A 15,453-nucleotide genomic window follows, 5' to 3' on the forward strand; every position below is an offset into this window, starting at 1 on the left:
TCCCAGCGTGTCTTTGTCCAAGGACTCTAAGTTTGTCCAGCTGCTGCTGGGTGGCTTTTATAGAAAGGGCACCGCCTTCTCATTACTGCATGGTGACTGATTACTGCCGCCAATGGAAGTGGGCCATTGAAGGCATCTTGAGCTGTTAACGAGCTCCAAGCTCTTCTTCTGACTACTGGCAGTTGCGTTTTTTGATGTTGATCAATCATGGCAGAATGACGATGTTCCGAAAATGTCCCTACTTCATCCTTTGTGAGTGGAGGATAACAAACACCAAACCCAAAAGATCGTTCAATGTGAACAATTCAGTTGAGTAAACTACATTATATGGCCAAACATATGGTGATCACCCACCAATAATGGTGTTGAGGCATCTCCTCCTCATGCAAAGACATTGTAGGCAACTGTACTTTTCCAACCTTTTGTAGTAAAGTTTTTGGTGAAGATCATTTTCTGTTCCACCATGACTGTGCCCCTGTGTACAAAGCCAACTTCATAAAGACATGGTGTGACCAGTTTGGTGTGGAGGAACTTTAGTGCCCTGACCTCAACCCTACTGACTACCTTTTGGGGGGTGAGTTGGAAGGCCAATTGTGAGCCAGGTCTTCTCCTCCAACATCAGTACCTGACCTCATGGATGCTCTTTTTGTCAACTTTCTCCTCCCTCCAAAATGTTGTGGAAGATCTTTCCAGGAGAGAGTGGTAGCTGGTATAGCCCCAAAGGAATGGGGTAAAAGGAGACGTTGGCATGCAACGCCATATTACCGGTCATGATTTTTTTTTATGGGATTTCCAACAAGTTCATATAGGTGCGATGGTCAAGTGTCCACCAACTTGTGTGTTCGTTGCGGACAGTTTACTGATTTGTGTAAGATGTGTGTAAATATCTGATCAGCACATACAGGTCAGGGACAATAGGACTAGCTGAAGAGCTCTGCACATTCCTTGGTTATGAGATATCTGGTGAGCATGTCCCGATGGTAAGCTTAAACATGCAGACAGACCAAAGGGAAGAGATTAACATCATGCTGTTTGGGTGTGGCAATAACTGCAAACTAACGCTCAACTATATTGTTTGTATGCCTTAGGAGAATAGTGCATTTGGCATTTAATGGACTATCCTCACCCACCATGTATGGCTTCCTTTTATAAACCATAGAAAGCTGGGTGTGAGGTCTTGTTTCCATTTTAAGTTCTTCTCTGTGTTGTAGGCCAAACTGATAGTTGCTTAGAATGGTCCTTTAAAGATGGCAGCCGATGAGACTTTACTGGTAGACCTTAGCGATATAATGTATTGGCAAACTAATGTTGAATTCCAAAGCCATTTGGTCCAGTCTAGGAGCCAATGGGTAAGGTTGGGGAAGCACATTTTCATTGATGGCAGTACAGAGACACTTTGGGATTGATTTACTAAAACTAGAGAGTGCAGCTCTGCATAGAAACCGGCTTCCGGTGTGTTTTTTGTTTTTTTTTGTTGTGTTTTTGTTTTTTTGTTTTTTTTTTTTTTTTTGTTTTGTTTTTTTCAAAGCTTAATTGAATAAGTTGAAGTTAGAAGCTGATTGGCTACTATGCACAGCTGCACCAGATTTGGAACTCTACAGTTTTACCGGTAGTAAATCATCCCCTTTTGGAACATTTTCTTGCATGTGGTTATTTTAGCCATGATACCTATTGCCTATTTCATGCGTCACCGCACTACTATTGCATATGGAATAAATATAATATAAAACCTAAATCATTTGCATTATGACAACTCCAAATAAAAAAAAAAATTATATGTACAAACTTTAATAAGCGAGTCATTTAAAAAGGAAACTGTTGAATGGTCTTAACCACTTGTGGACCGCATGCAGGCAGATCAACGTACCCGTACATCGCTGCCTGCTTTCGTGTTTAGGGTGTGCGCAAAACATGTAGCAGAATACATTTTTTTTATTTGGCATGCTTTATAGTGCAAAGTAAAAAAAAAAAAGTGTATATATATATATATATATATATATATATATATATATATATATATATATATATATATATATATATATAATATAATTTTTTTTTTTTTTTTTTTTTTTTTTTTTTTTTTTTTTTTTCAAAATTTTCTAGTGATTGTTTGTTTGTTGTTTGACTAGCGTTGCATGACCGCGCAATTGCAAATTAAAGTAGCGCAGTGCTAAATGGCAAAACATGGCCTGGTCATGAAGGGGGTAAAATCTTCCAGAGCTGAGGTGGTTAAAAGAACAGTTTGCAATAAACACCTGGATGTTTTTAGAGGTTGGGTAACTAAACTGTAAATGCCCAAAATAAAGTTCTGATCCTGAGGGGGAGCTATTTTCCTGCTTCTCCTGCCAATTCATCCCCCAGACAGCCCCTCCCCTGATAACCTGGAACAGCAGCAAGATAGCAGATATACTTGTTTGTATTCATATACTTCTATTGGTAGCAGAGTGGTGATAGAACAGCATGTTGTATTATGATTTTCCTGTCCCTTTAACTGCCATCAGCGCACCATGGCGTCCTGTTCTCTCCATCCTCCTGCTGTAATGAGGCTCTCGCCATTCTCATCTCTCCCTTTCACTAATCCGCTCTCATTCTGTAGCTTCTTCATTTAGCTCTTACATGCTGGTAATCCTCCGCTGCCGCCCTGCGTGTTCGTGCTGCTCTCTGCTGGCCAATATGGAGAATGCACTTCAGATGGCATTAAGCGCACCTGTCTTTATTCGATGTGTAGCTTATAATTAATATAAATATATATATATATATATATATATATATATATATATTTTTTTTTTTTATAAGCTGGACTGGTATATTTTAAATAATGCTCTATATTAGGCATCTTGACTTTGGCACTAAATAATATGGAGTGCAAGCTCATCTGCTGCACAGTGTGGATGGACCAGTGTTTTATTTATATTTGTGTGTGTGTGTGTGTGTTTTATTTATTTTTGTACAGCGCTACAGAATGTCAGATGTAAATGTAGAATATAAGGGAACACTAAAGTGTAAGCTCCTCTGGTGCAGAGATGTGTGATTGGCTGTACAGCATTACAGTACATGTCAGCGCTATATAAATGTACAATAGTGTGACTGCAGTGGGACATTTTTAGAGTGTAAGCTCCTCTGGTACAGAGACTGATGTGACTCTGTATTGTCTGTACAGCACTGCTGTATATGTCAGAGCTATATAAATGTATAATAATTGTGTGTGACTGGGGGGGGGGGGGGGGGGCATTAGAGTGTAAGCTCCTCTAGTGCAATGACTGATGTGACTGGTTCAGTGTTCTCTGTACAGCACTATGGTATATGTCAGTGCTGTACAAAGGACACTGGGCCAGTCACACCCAGTCTCTGCACCAGAGAAGCTTACACTCTAATGTCCCCCCAACATTATGCTCTTTTATCATTGTATACAAAAGCATTGCAGTTTTAATAAAGGAATTCAGTACACACTTATTATTATTATTATTATTATTATTATTATTATACATTTTATATAGCTCTGGCACGTACTGCAGTGCTGTACAGAGAACACTGAGTCAGTCATTGCACCAGAGGAGCTTACACTCCAATGCCCCCCCCCCCCCCCCCCCCCCCCCCAAACATTATGCTCTTTTATCATTGTATACAAAAGCATTGCAGTTTTAATAAAGGAATTCAGTACACTTATTATAATGTGTGACTATGGTGGGACATTGAGTGTAAGCTCCTCTGGCACAGAGACTGATGTGACTGGCTCAGTGTTCTCTATACAGCTCTGACATATACCATAGTGCTGTACAGAAAACACAAACGGTCACATCAGTCATTGTGCCAGAGGAGCTTGCACTCTAATGTCCCCCCACAGTCACACACACTTATTATTATTATTATTATTATTATTATTATTATTATTATTATTATTATTGCTATTATACATTTATATAGCTCTGACACATACTGCAGTGCTGTACAGAGAACACTGAGCCAGTCACCTCAGTCATTGCACCAGAGGAGCTTACACTCTAATGCAGGGATCTTCAAACTACGGCCCTCCAGCTTTTGCGGAACTACACGTCCCATGAGGCATTGTAAAACTCTGATATTTACAGACTTGACTGGGCGTGATGGGAATTGCAGTTTCTAAACAACTGGAGGGGCCATAGTTTGGAGACCCCTGCTCCAATGTGTGTCCTCTGGTTGCAGCACCGCCTTCCCTACCGCTCATAGAGGGACACTGACAGTCAATTGCACCTCTGCCTGGACGCACTGTAAAAAGCCTGCTTAATCTGGCTGCAGTAGATTAAAATTCAGAATGTGGATAATGAGTGAATTTTATGCCTAATTTGTTTTCGGGGCCCCAGATTTATATGAGAATGTTGTGTTTTTGGGGACCCCCTCCCCCCTTTTTTTGTTCAGATTAGATTAGCAAAATATCCTTTGCAATTGATGCTGCTCAGCCTTTTGTAAAGGAGCATCCCAATCGATGGCTATGCTCTACGTCTGGTGGATTCTCTATTGTGGAGTCTGATGCGAGATTCGGTGGCCGCAGTCTGATGTTTCCATATTTCACGGGGGAGCCATTCTGCACGGGTGACTTGGCGTGACAAGTGCACCTGGACCGCTGTCACTGGAAGATTAATGTAGTGGCGAGGCTCGGCGCTCTCGCTGGGAACGGCTGGAAGGCTCTGATGAACCTTCCCGGCTCCCCTGAGACCTCAGAACCATCCTCGGGAAAATGCAGAAATCCAATATCCTCCATGCAGAACCTGCGCCGGGCGCCAAGAGCTGACAGAGCGTCGCGGTGATAACGGTGCCTCGTCAGCGAGCTCCAGAAGTGGCTCTGCCGCTAATTATCATCATCCTGGGGAGGTCTAGGGACAAAGAACCTCCGGCGGGATGGTTTACTGGATTTGAGGAAATGGTGAAGTCTAGAATTTTTTTTTTTTTTTTTTTTTTTTTTTTTTTTTCTGCCGCCAAGCTGGTCAAAATTCCTTGCCAGAAAATCAAGAGTGTTATCTCTCCAATTAAAGTTTATTTATAAAATCAAACTTTATGCAGAGAGAATAAACTTGGCACATGAATTCGCCCGATGTGGCGGAGCTTAGACGCATTGCTGCCAACTTTTAAATCAAGAACTTTGATCAAGAAAAATGCAGCATGCCACCTGGATGGGGTGGCCAATGAAATGGGTGTTGCATCACAGCGTATGACAAAAAATAACCCCCATCGTTGGTGTAGTTGGCTGCAAAAATCCGCTTTTCATTGGTAGTAATGTAAGCTGATCACTGGGGAAGGGGAGACTGAGGAAATGCTTCCTGCAGCAGACTGATGACATCATCTCAGCCTGGGCAAAGTCGCTGGAACAGCATTTAAGGCCAGCTTTTTAATGATAAAAGGAGGAGCTTTTTTGAGAAATGACACGGTTAACGTATACATGTCAGGAATTTATTCATGGATATAATGTAAAATGTACTTAAAATGGTTACTTTTTTTGCTGAATTTTAGTTCTGAAACAGTTGCAGAAAAATGTTCACTGGAGTTAGGGGAGACTGAGGAAATGCTTCCTCCTGCCTGCAGCAGACTGATGACATCTCAGCCTGGGCAAAGTCACTGAATTGGCATTTAAAGGGGCTGTAAAATTTCAAGTTTTTTTCACCTTAACGCATTAAGGTGCCCCCAACTCCTCCCCCCTTATTTCCTACTTGAACCCGTCCGTTCCAGTGACAAGCACAAGCCCAGCAGCTCCAGACGCTGTCTCCATCCTCATTGGATAGATTGATAGCACCAGGAGCCATTTAGGAAAAAATTAATCCTTTACAATCACTAGGTTTTTAATGATCTAAAAGGAGTATTTTTTTGAGAAATGACACGGTTGCTGTATACATGTCGGGAATTAATTCATGGATATGATGTAAAATTACTTAAAATGGCTAATTTTTTGCTGAAATGGTTGCAGAAAAATGTTCACTGGTGAATGGGAGACTGAAGAAATGCTTCCTCCTGCCTGCAGCAGACTGATGACATCTCAGTCTGGGCAAAGTCGCTGGTTAAGCATTTAAGGCCAGCTTTTTAATGATAAAAGGAGGAGCTTTTCTGTTGCTGTATACTATACATGTCAAGAATTATACCCTGTTTCCCCGAAAATAAGACCTAGCGTGATTGTCGGTGATGGCTGCAATATAAGCCCTACCCCCCAAATAAGCCCTAGTTAAAGTCCTTGTAGGTCTTATTTTCAGGGTAGGGCTTATTTTCGGGGAAACAGGGTAGGGCTTATTTGGGGGGTAGGGCTTATATTGCAGCCATCACTGACAATCACGCTAGGTCTTATTTTCGGGGAAACAGGGTATTAATGGATATAATGTAAAATTACTTAAAATGGCAAACATTATTGTTTTTTTTTTTTTTGTTTTTTGTTTTTTTGTTTTTTTGTTTTTTTTTTTTTTGCTAAATTTTAGTTCTGAAACGGTTGCAGAAAAAAGTCTGTTTCAGCTAAAAAAAAAAAAAAAAAAAAAAAAAAAAGTTTTAAGAAACTCCTGCTTTATCTTGCCGTTTTTCAATTAGAATTCTGACAGTGAGGAAGTAAATTGCACACAGACACAATTTATTCATTAGAAATAGAAGTTTGATTTGTTGAGAATTTCCCTCTAGCTGGCTGCGGCCTTGTCCCCAGTCCAGGCAGCCGATAGGCAATTCTCTGATAACCAGAATTTTTTTTTTTTTTTTTTTTGCCTGTAATTGGATTGCAGGCGTCATCTGCTTCCTCCCCTCATCTGTCTGTAGGTAACCTGTATGTCCTCCCCACCATAGACCCCTCCATAGAATGCTGTTTACATTAGTCCATCAGGGTGGCGGTCACAGAGCCAGTCAGTCTGCCCCCTTCCCTGCAGGAGCCTGGTTTAAAGGGCAATCAGCTCCCAATTAGGTTGGACACAGCACTGGGGGCCCTTCAATAAATGTGCTGGACTACTTCCCATATGGGATTCTCTGTGCCCCGGGCCGGCCGGCTACTCTGACTGGTAAGAGACTTTCTGCTGCTTTAAACCAGTACAAGTAGACTCAAAACTATGCATGTGTGACTGGGGGGGGGGACGACATTAGAGTGTAAGCTCCTTTGGTTCAGAGACTGATGTGACTGTCTCGGTGTTCTCTGTACAGCACTGCGGTATATGTCAGAGCTAAATGTATAATAATGGTTTGGTAATGTGGGGGGGGACATTAGAGTGTAAGCTCCTCTGGCATAGACTGATGTGACTGGCTCAGTGTTCTGTGTACATCACTATGATCTATGTCGGAGCTATGTAAATGTATAATAACAGTGTGGGACTGTGGGGGTGTATTAGAGTGTAAGCTCCTTTTTGGTTCAAAGACTGTGACTGGCTCAGTGTTCTCTGTACAGCACTATGGTATATGTCAAAGCTACATAAATGTATAATAGTGTGTAACGGGGGTGGGGGCTTGGCATTAGAGTATAAGCTCCTTTAGTGTAGAGACTGATGCGACAGGCTCTTCTTTTTAACTTTTTTTTTTTTTTTTTTTTTTAATTTTTTTTCTGTACAGCGCTGTGGAATATGTCAGAGCTATAATGTATAATAGTGTGTGACTGGGGGGGGGGACATTGGTAAGCTTTTCTGGCATAGACTGACATGACTTTCTCAATGTTCTCTGTACAGCACTGCAGTATATGTCGGAGCTATATAGATATAGAATAGTGTGTGACTGGGGTGGGGCAGCATTAGAGTGTAAGCTCCTCTGGTGCAGAGACTGACTCGGTGTTCTATGGTAGTGGCAACATTGGAGTGTAAGCTTTTTCTGGCAAAAGTTTAAAACTTATTGGGCTTTTTTTTTTTTTTTTTTTTTTTTTTTTTTAGAGAGAACTTTTACACTGTGTTGTAGCTTGTTAGGCCTCTTGCACACTGCAGCTTGAAAAAGCTCAGTACAGCTCTTCTTCCCTTTTTTTTTTTTTTTTTACGGAGCTAAAATACAGCCCATTCGTTGTACTAATTGTATTAATGTGTCTATAAAACAAGCGCCATGCGTTCTTCAGTTAAAAAAAAAAAAAAAAAAAAAAAAGAAAAATCTGCTGATCTGTAATTTACGCCTCGTGCGCAAATGTCCATTTACATTTTGCGAAAGTGCGCGTGTAATTGCACAGACGCATATACGTGAAAATGCGCAGAAAGAAAGCTCAAATACATTTTTTTTAAAAATCTGAAAAAGTAGATGCTCAAACAGGAGTATCATTTACAAGTGGACTTGTTGTTTTGCGATTTTTATATTTGTCTATTTTGGCTTTTTAAACATTTTGTATCTACTGTTAGCTTTTAAATACATTTTGTATTTATTCGGCTTTAGTGTGTGTGTGTGTGTGTGTGTGTGTGTGTGTGTGTGTGTGTACATATTCTGTTAATTTTTTGTTTTGTGGTGTGTGGTGGGTGTTTTTTTTTTTTTTTTTTTTTGGCACAGCACCACCATAGATGCAGGCGCTATATAAACCGTTGCTATAATATTGTGTGTCCTCAATAGTGTAGCAGCCAGGAAAGCCCTTTGTATTTATGTTATGGATTCTTCTGTGCCACTATCCACCCCCCCCCCCCCCTTTTCCCCTTGCCCCCCCTTGCTGAGAGGACACAGCGGGGTCAGACGCCCCCTGATCGCTGCTGCCTCAGACGCTTTGAATAGACTCCTCTGCTGAGTCTCATGACAAAACAGTCAGTGTTATCTGCAGGCTGCCTGCTCGGGGAGATGGGGCCAGCCCATGTGACGCTGGTGGCAGCTGTTCTAGGCTCAGTGTCAGCTTGTTTTCACAAGGCAAGTGTGCTGTTGCTTTGTTAGATAAGCCCAGGCGCTCTGGAGGAGCATTATGCTGTGTCCCGGAGCCTTTATCCGCAAAGCGTGCGATTCAGCCCGTCGACTCGGCGGAAACTGAGCCAAAAATAAGAGGGGGAAGAGCCGACGCCAACCTTTTTTTGTAGTAAGCAGACTTCTCCGTCTCTTTGCTCCGCACCGTATGTTTAAATCTTTTGTCTTTTTGTCTTTGTCGTGTCCGTGTAAAGCCTTTTGGGGAAATTGCACAAGGCCATGTGAACTGTGGGTGCTTTTAGGAAAGCATGGGGGGGGGGGGGTTTATTTGTGGAGCGGGGCAGAAATGGCTGTCTGTTGCTGGGGTTTTTTTTTTTTTGTTGGGTTCATAAGTTCCTGGAGAGAAGTATAGCTGCCCCAATTCAGAACATGCGCCCTGCAAGTCTTGTATGCGTGGTTTTAAAGGTGGGTGGGTGGGATGCTGCAAGCATATTGGTAGATTTGACTCCACAGTCCCATCACCGGGATTAGAGCGGTGACGGCTGCAAATGCCCACAAATCTATCTCAAATCCTGCACGATGCAGTGAGGTTTACGGTGGATTTTCGCAGGATTCAGCGTGCATCTTGATAAATCCCTACAGTGTACAGTAACGATCTGTTTGCCTGATTGTAGCATCGATCAGTCTCATTAATGCCCCACCCCCTTCCCCTGTCCTATTTATCCCCCCCACCTCAGATTTTGGAATATGAATCTGTTCCGAATTGCTTGTGTCTGATGGCAAGGCAGTGTTTATGCAAAGTTTGGGTGTCAATGGGTCGGATCATTTAGTGCAAGGCCAAGCAATCGTCATTGAACTGGTTACCGGACCCCACAGGAGTCTTCTGACAAGAAAATGGATGCTGTGGAAGCATGCCTAAGGATTCTATGTTGCATAAAATAAGGATAATTGGGCATGCAATTCTTCAGCAAGCTTCTTCAGCATGTTGGAAACCTCCTGTATTAGAAGTGGTCTAACGCTCATTGTCGCCCCAGTGAACGGTCGCATCTCTTATCAGACAGTGCATGCAGGGCTGGGCCAAGGGGTAGCCAGGGGAGGGCACTTTTAATAGGGGGAGGCCCAAAAAAGGGCAGGACCTGCAACCTAAGGTAGGCCATACATTGAACCTCTGTCCCAAGTCATCCTCCAGGAACGTTACATGAGCTTACCGTCCTGGAGAAGGAGTTATCAGGTAATAACTTATGTGGTGGTTTTGTTTGTGTGGTTTTTGTTTTTTATTTTTTTTTTTTTTTTTTTTTTTTCCCCTTCGACCAGCGGGTTGAATGAAAAAAATAGATAAAATTACCTGATTCGGTTGTACAGAAGTTCATCGGTAGATACACTTCTGTATGACCAACTGTCCCCATAAAAAGGATCAAAATTTTGGCTGATCCATGTATGGCCGCCTGAGGTTTGGCCTTTTTCACCTTTTTGGGTGCTAAAGGATCTTGTCCTGGCACTCTATATACCCGTGGCCAAGCCAAGGGGTAGACCAAGGAGATGGCTGTCTTTGAGTGCTTCAACAGGAAGGGGGGAGCAAGAAGGGCAACACCTGCAAACTAGCCTGCTGAGTTAGTTTACAGCTCATGGTGGGGTGCTTTCCCCTCGGGTGCTAAAGAACCTTGTCCCAGGCTGCCCTGCACTCATACTAAAGGCAACAGCAATCTAGCCCTATCGGAAACTGGTGGGTTTAAACCAGCATATTAAACCTTCAGAAAATTTAGGGTTTTTTTTTTCCACTTGACAGTTTGCTGCATTCCTGCCCACTTATAAACGAAAAATTCAGTGCTACTACCCATACACCACATAGATAGCAGAGCTCCCAGGTGCTCGATCCACAGTCGCTGGCTGAGTAGAGTAATGTAGAAAAAAATGATCCGCACTTCGGTATTTGCTCTTAAAATTTCTTCATTTTATTGAATAGCCACAGTTAACAAATGCAGATTAAGTCAGTTGACGCGTTTCAGCCTTAGGCCTTAGTCATAGCCGTTTTATGAATAAGGCCTTATAGGCTGAAACGCGTCAACTGACTTAATCTGCGTTTGTGCACTGTGGCTATTCAATAAAATGAAGACATTTTAAGAGCAACAACCGGAGTGCGGATCATTTTTTTATTTTTTTTTTTTTTTTCTACATTCCTGCCCACTTGCTGCATATATATCTGGGTGTACATAAGCCGGTAATATATCTTGTCACAGTTATTAAAATCTTCTGGGCAAGTAGGTCTTTGAGTGTCCGTTTTAAGAATTATAAATTCATGCAAGGGTGTGCCTGTTTAGTGGAGGACTGCACCCTTTTTGGTTTAACGGAAAATGTAGGGGTTTTTTGGTGGTATTACTGGCTTGCATAAGATGAATGTCATGGATGGGAAGATCCACCTTTTTAAAGTAGAGGTAAACCCTATAGATGATGGGGTGCTCAGTGTGCTGTTTATGATAAACAAACAATTTTTTTTTTCTTTCCCCCATCTCAGTGCCGCTGACCACCTCCAGCCTCTTTCAGTCACTTCTTGTCTACATGCATCCTTGGTTGCACATCATTGCTCTGGACTGGCTTCCTGATAAGTGACAACAGCGGACCATGCCTGTTCAATGTGTGTCAGCACAACTGCTAATAATCTCCACCAGGGGGCGCATGTGACAGCGTGGCAATGCAGGAGCACAATTGGGAGACCAGGACAGGGCACTGTCGCCTTATAACAGGAAGTGTCTGAACCAAGGACCTTCGTGGCAGGATCGCCTGGGATTATTTTAATGAAAGCTTGCCTTATGCTTTAAAGCTTTTGGATGATCTTTTTAGTGACTGGGTTTGAGCTACTTCACAACAAGACTTTTTGTGGATTTCCACAAAATGTTTTTTTTTTCTTTCCTGGATTACCCGACTCCTGCAGTCTTTTCCTTACACACAATATTGCACACTTTGGGGGAGATTTACTAAAACTGGTGCAGCTGTGCATAGTAACCAATTGGCTTCTGGCTTTTAGCCCTATGTTCAGGCTGGGATCACACTATTGCGAATTGGAATGCGGATTCCCCAGCCCCCCCCCCCCCCCCCCCCCCCATCCAATTTGCAATAGCAGGAGATTTTGGCTGGCTCTCTCTAAGCTGGTCCACATATCTCCGCTGCGGCTCCGGTGCAAATTTGCACAGGAGCCCCATGTGTCTTTTTGTCAGTTTCAAGTCCGAATTCAGCCAAAAATTCGGGCTGAATTCGGACCTGTAACGGTGAACGGGGACACACCGGCCCCCTGCTATGAGCCGCATGCGACGATAGTGTGAACAGAGCCTTACATTGAACACAGCTTGGAAATCGTGCGTGAGTTCATCTGATCTCGCACGATTTCAGAGCAACATTTCAGTCTGACTTCGGGGGCAACTTGAAAGACATTTGTTCGAGTTCCTGCACAGATGTCTTTTTTTGAAATTGCTCCCCAAAGTCGCCAAAAGTAGTGCAGGAACTACTGTTGAAAATCAGTATGGCGTCGCACCGATTGGGACGCTCCTATTGCCGGCAATAGGCTCCAATTTGACATGCGATTTGACCTATCAAATCACGCCGATGTGAACCTGGGGGCTTGTTGTCCAAAGCTTAATTGAACAAGCTGAAATTAGAACCTGGTTACCATGCACAGCTGCACCAGATTTTGTGTGCACCAGTTTTAGGAAATCTCCCCTCTTTGTGTCCCTCCTAGTTTTATCCAGCTGCTCTTCCCCTCCATGCTTTCCATTATCACCCACAGCCAGAAGACCTGCCATAGTCTCAGAAGGGATCGCTCATCTGTTTTTTTTTTTTTTTTTTTTTTTTGTTTTTTTTTTCCTTCTCTCCCCTTGATCCCAAGGTGACATAGACAGAGATTGTCTGTCTGATCAACACACAGTAGGACCTCTGGAGCAGGCTGCTGGGAGGCATTTTAGCCTCTGGGAAATTCTTCTGCCTCTTTTGTTACTTGCTTTTCAATGATTAGATGGATCTTCTAAGCTGGAAGCCCTTCCTCGCTCACTCTCCTCGTCACTGGCGGGGAAGAGGTAATAATGCCTGTTGGGTCTGTGTTGGGAGTGCATTGTAGGTCTTCTGGATGCAACTCTGTGCTGGCCTGATTTCTTACTGCTTCATTTATTAGCCTGATTTTATTTTTTATTTTTTTTTCTTGTGCATGTTCAGGCTTTAGCATTTTTGTTTTGGTCAATGGAAAGCTAATTACTAAGAGAAGAGGCAATAAATTGCACATATGCACATTTTTGGGCACTTCCATGGACATCTAAAAGGTCCAATTTGTGATTCCTCCAGAAAAGCTCTTGTACTTTTCAAGTGACATGGGTACCATTTGAGTTTAAGAATCTTGACGTTGAGCGTTTGAAGCACTTTGAGAAACGCACAATTCAAATCGATCAGGCATGAATGTGGTCTTGCGCTTGAGCATAAGTCGTGTCAGGCTATTTTGACAAATTTCTCTGTTTTCAAGCTACAGGCAGTTGTTTCAGCCAATGTAAAAGACAGTATAGTCTGCGACAAGGCATGATCCTTGTTGTTGTTTTTTTTTTTTTTTGTTCTCTTGAGCCATGGCCCCTATGTCAGTTTCTTCCCATACGCTCTGCTGTTTGCCATGTTTCTTGTAATGGTCATTACTGGGTTTATAGAAGTCCTTGTGGGCCCTCACAAGGCAGATAAAGGTCTCCACATCCAGCATTGACACCCCCTGAAGCCTTCATTTTAAAGGTTGCTAGGAGTAGAAGGTTCTCTGGTGCAAAAAAAATGCTTGTGTTGCATATTTTTAGGCGCTCCCAATGAAGTTTATGTAGCCAAAAAAAAAACATGATTCTGCACAAAAAGGTGCTTGACAAGCAGCAGCACGACCCTCAGGCGTTAATGGGCACCATTGAATATAACCTGAAGCTTTATGTTGAGCGTTGTCATGCTTCAGAAAAAGCGCTGCAAATTGCTCAGGTGTGGATGGAGGGCTTGGAGAATTAAACTTTACTGAGCTGTTGAGGATGCTCTATATGATAAGTTGGGTAAAAGAACCTCTCACTGGATGATGGCATTGGTTCTAACCAGAGTACAATAATCAAATGGCTGATTGGACAGTAGATTTTTGTTAGCAGGGCATATGGAGGAGTCCACCGATGTGCTCAATTGTCTGACAAAACGAGTCCTCAGAGGCAGGGAAAAGATGAACAGGATGCCATTCATGTGCAATGGACGATGAGCGCGGCCAGCTTTTTGAGGTTTTGTAGGAATTATTGCTAATGACAGTCCTTGAGCGGCTGCTTAAGACTTCATTCCAGTGTGTCTTTGGGTACTTTCAGGGTGTCCGTCTGTTCATGGAAGACCTCTAGTAATACAGTGATAAGCACCAATCTCTGGGAAATCTCAATCTGTGTGGGTTTTGTTGCTCTTGTGGGTTTCACTGGGCCATCCATTCATCCCAGAACAAGCATTGTGTCTGGGAGAATTCAGAACCCACAATTTTATAGTGGTGGTTTGTTTTTGTTTTTTGTTTTTTTTTTTTTTTTTTTTTGTTTTTTCTCCTCTATCCCTCTAACATATTTCATTCTGTTAAGTCATACCTGAAATGTATATTTCCACCACCTATGTGCACTGTCTGTGCTGTGCATTGTGGGAAGAATAAACAATAGGTGTGTGTGTGTGTGTGTGTGTGTGTGTGTGTGTATGATCTAAGATCAGTTGACAATGTCCAGTTGCTCTAAGAACAGTTATGCCCCGTACACGCGATCAAGCTTTCCGCCAACAAAACCATGGTTTTTTGTTCGAAGGATGTTGGCGCAAGCTTGTCTTGCATACACACGGTCACACAAATGTTGGCCAACAATTACAAACGTGGGAACGTGGTGACGTACGACGAGATGAGAAAAAGGAAGTTCAATAGCCAGTGCGGCTCCTTCTGCTTGATTCCGAGAATGCGCAAACTTTTGGGAGCCGGCCTTGTGTACACACGATCGGAAATTCCGACAGTTTTGTTGCCGGAAAATTTGAGAACCTGCTAGCCAACATTTGTTGGCGGAAAGTCCGTCAACAAATGTTCGCTGGAGCATACACACGGTCGGACTTTCAGCCAACAAGCTCACATGCAACATTTGTTGTCGGAAAATCCGATCGTGTGTACGGGGCATTAGACTTACAATGTCCGGTATATTGTTCCTAAAAGGGTGAGGGGGGTGCAGAAATTGTTGAGCGTTGTTCTTTGTGCTGACTGGCCCGCTCTATCCGCTGCGTAATCTGGCCGTCTATGGCTGCACTGAGATGCTTCCCAGTCTGGTATTTGCATTGCGGGGTGGGCTGACCTCGTGTTCAGTTCACAGCTTGAGTGAAATGTCACTCCGCTGCTTCCTGTCCCGTGTTGGCCGTGTGAGTCCTCGTACAAATGTCAACAAACAATATTGGGCTGTGCATCCATTAACATTCCCGTTACTGACACCAGAAAACTAATTTGCTTCCTGGTATCAAAGGTCACCTGATAACCACTTTACTAGGGAAATATTAACACAAAAAAGGCAATTGTCTACATTTTTATTCATGTATGTAACACTGACAGATCCGGCAGCACTTTACATGTTGCAGCTTGAGCATTGATTGACAAGGTGAAGTGTTTTGGCAGAAAGTGAAAGCAGAAAGTTT

General features: G+C 42.8%; 1 protein-coding gene across 1 annotated transcript in view; it reads left to right on the forward strand.

The window, feature by feature from the left end:
- Positions 1–8,755: 8,755 nt before the first annotated feature.
- Positions 8,756–15,453, forward strand: part of GSE1 (Gse1 coiled-coil protein) — a 54,039-nt gene continuing 47,341 nt past the window's right edge. Inside the window, exon 1 of the mRNA XM_073605736.1 lies at positions 8,756–8,950. The gene's annotated coding sequence lies outside the window, so the exon portion shown is untranslated. The remainder of the gene's footprint in view (positions 8,951–15,453) is intronic.

Source organism: Aquarana catesbeiana, linkage group LG11 (assembly GCF_042186555.1).
Source record: "Aquarana catesbeiana isolate 2022-GZ linkage group LG11, ASM4218655v1, whole genome shotgun sequence".
Classification (NCBI taxonomy): Eukaryota; Metazoa; Chordata; class Amphibia; order Anura; family Ranidae; genus Aquarana; species Aquarana catesbeiana.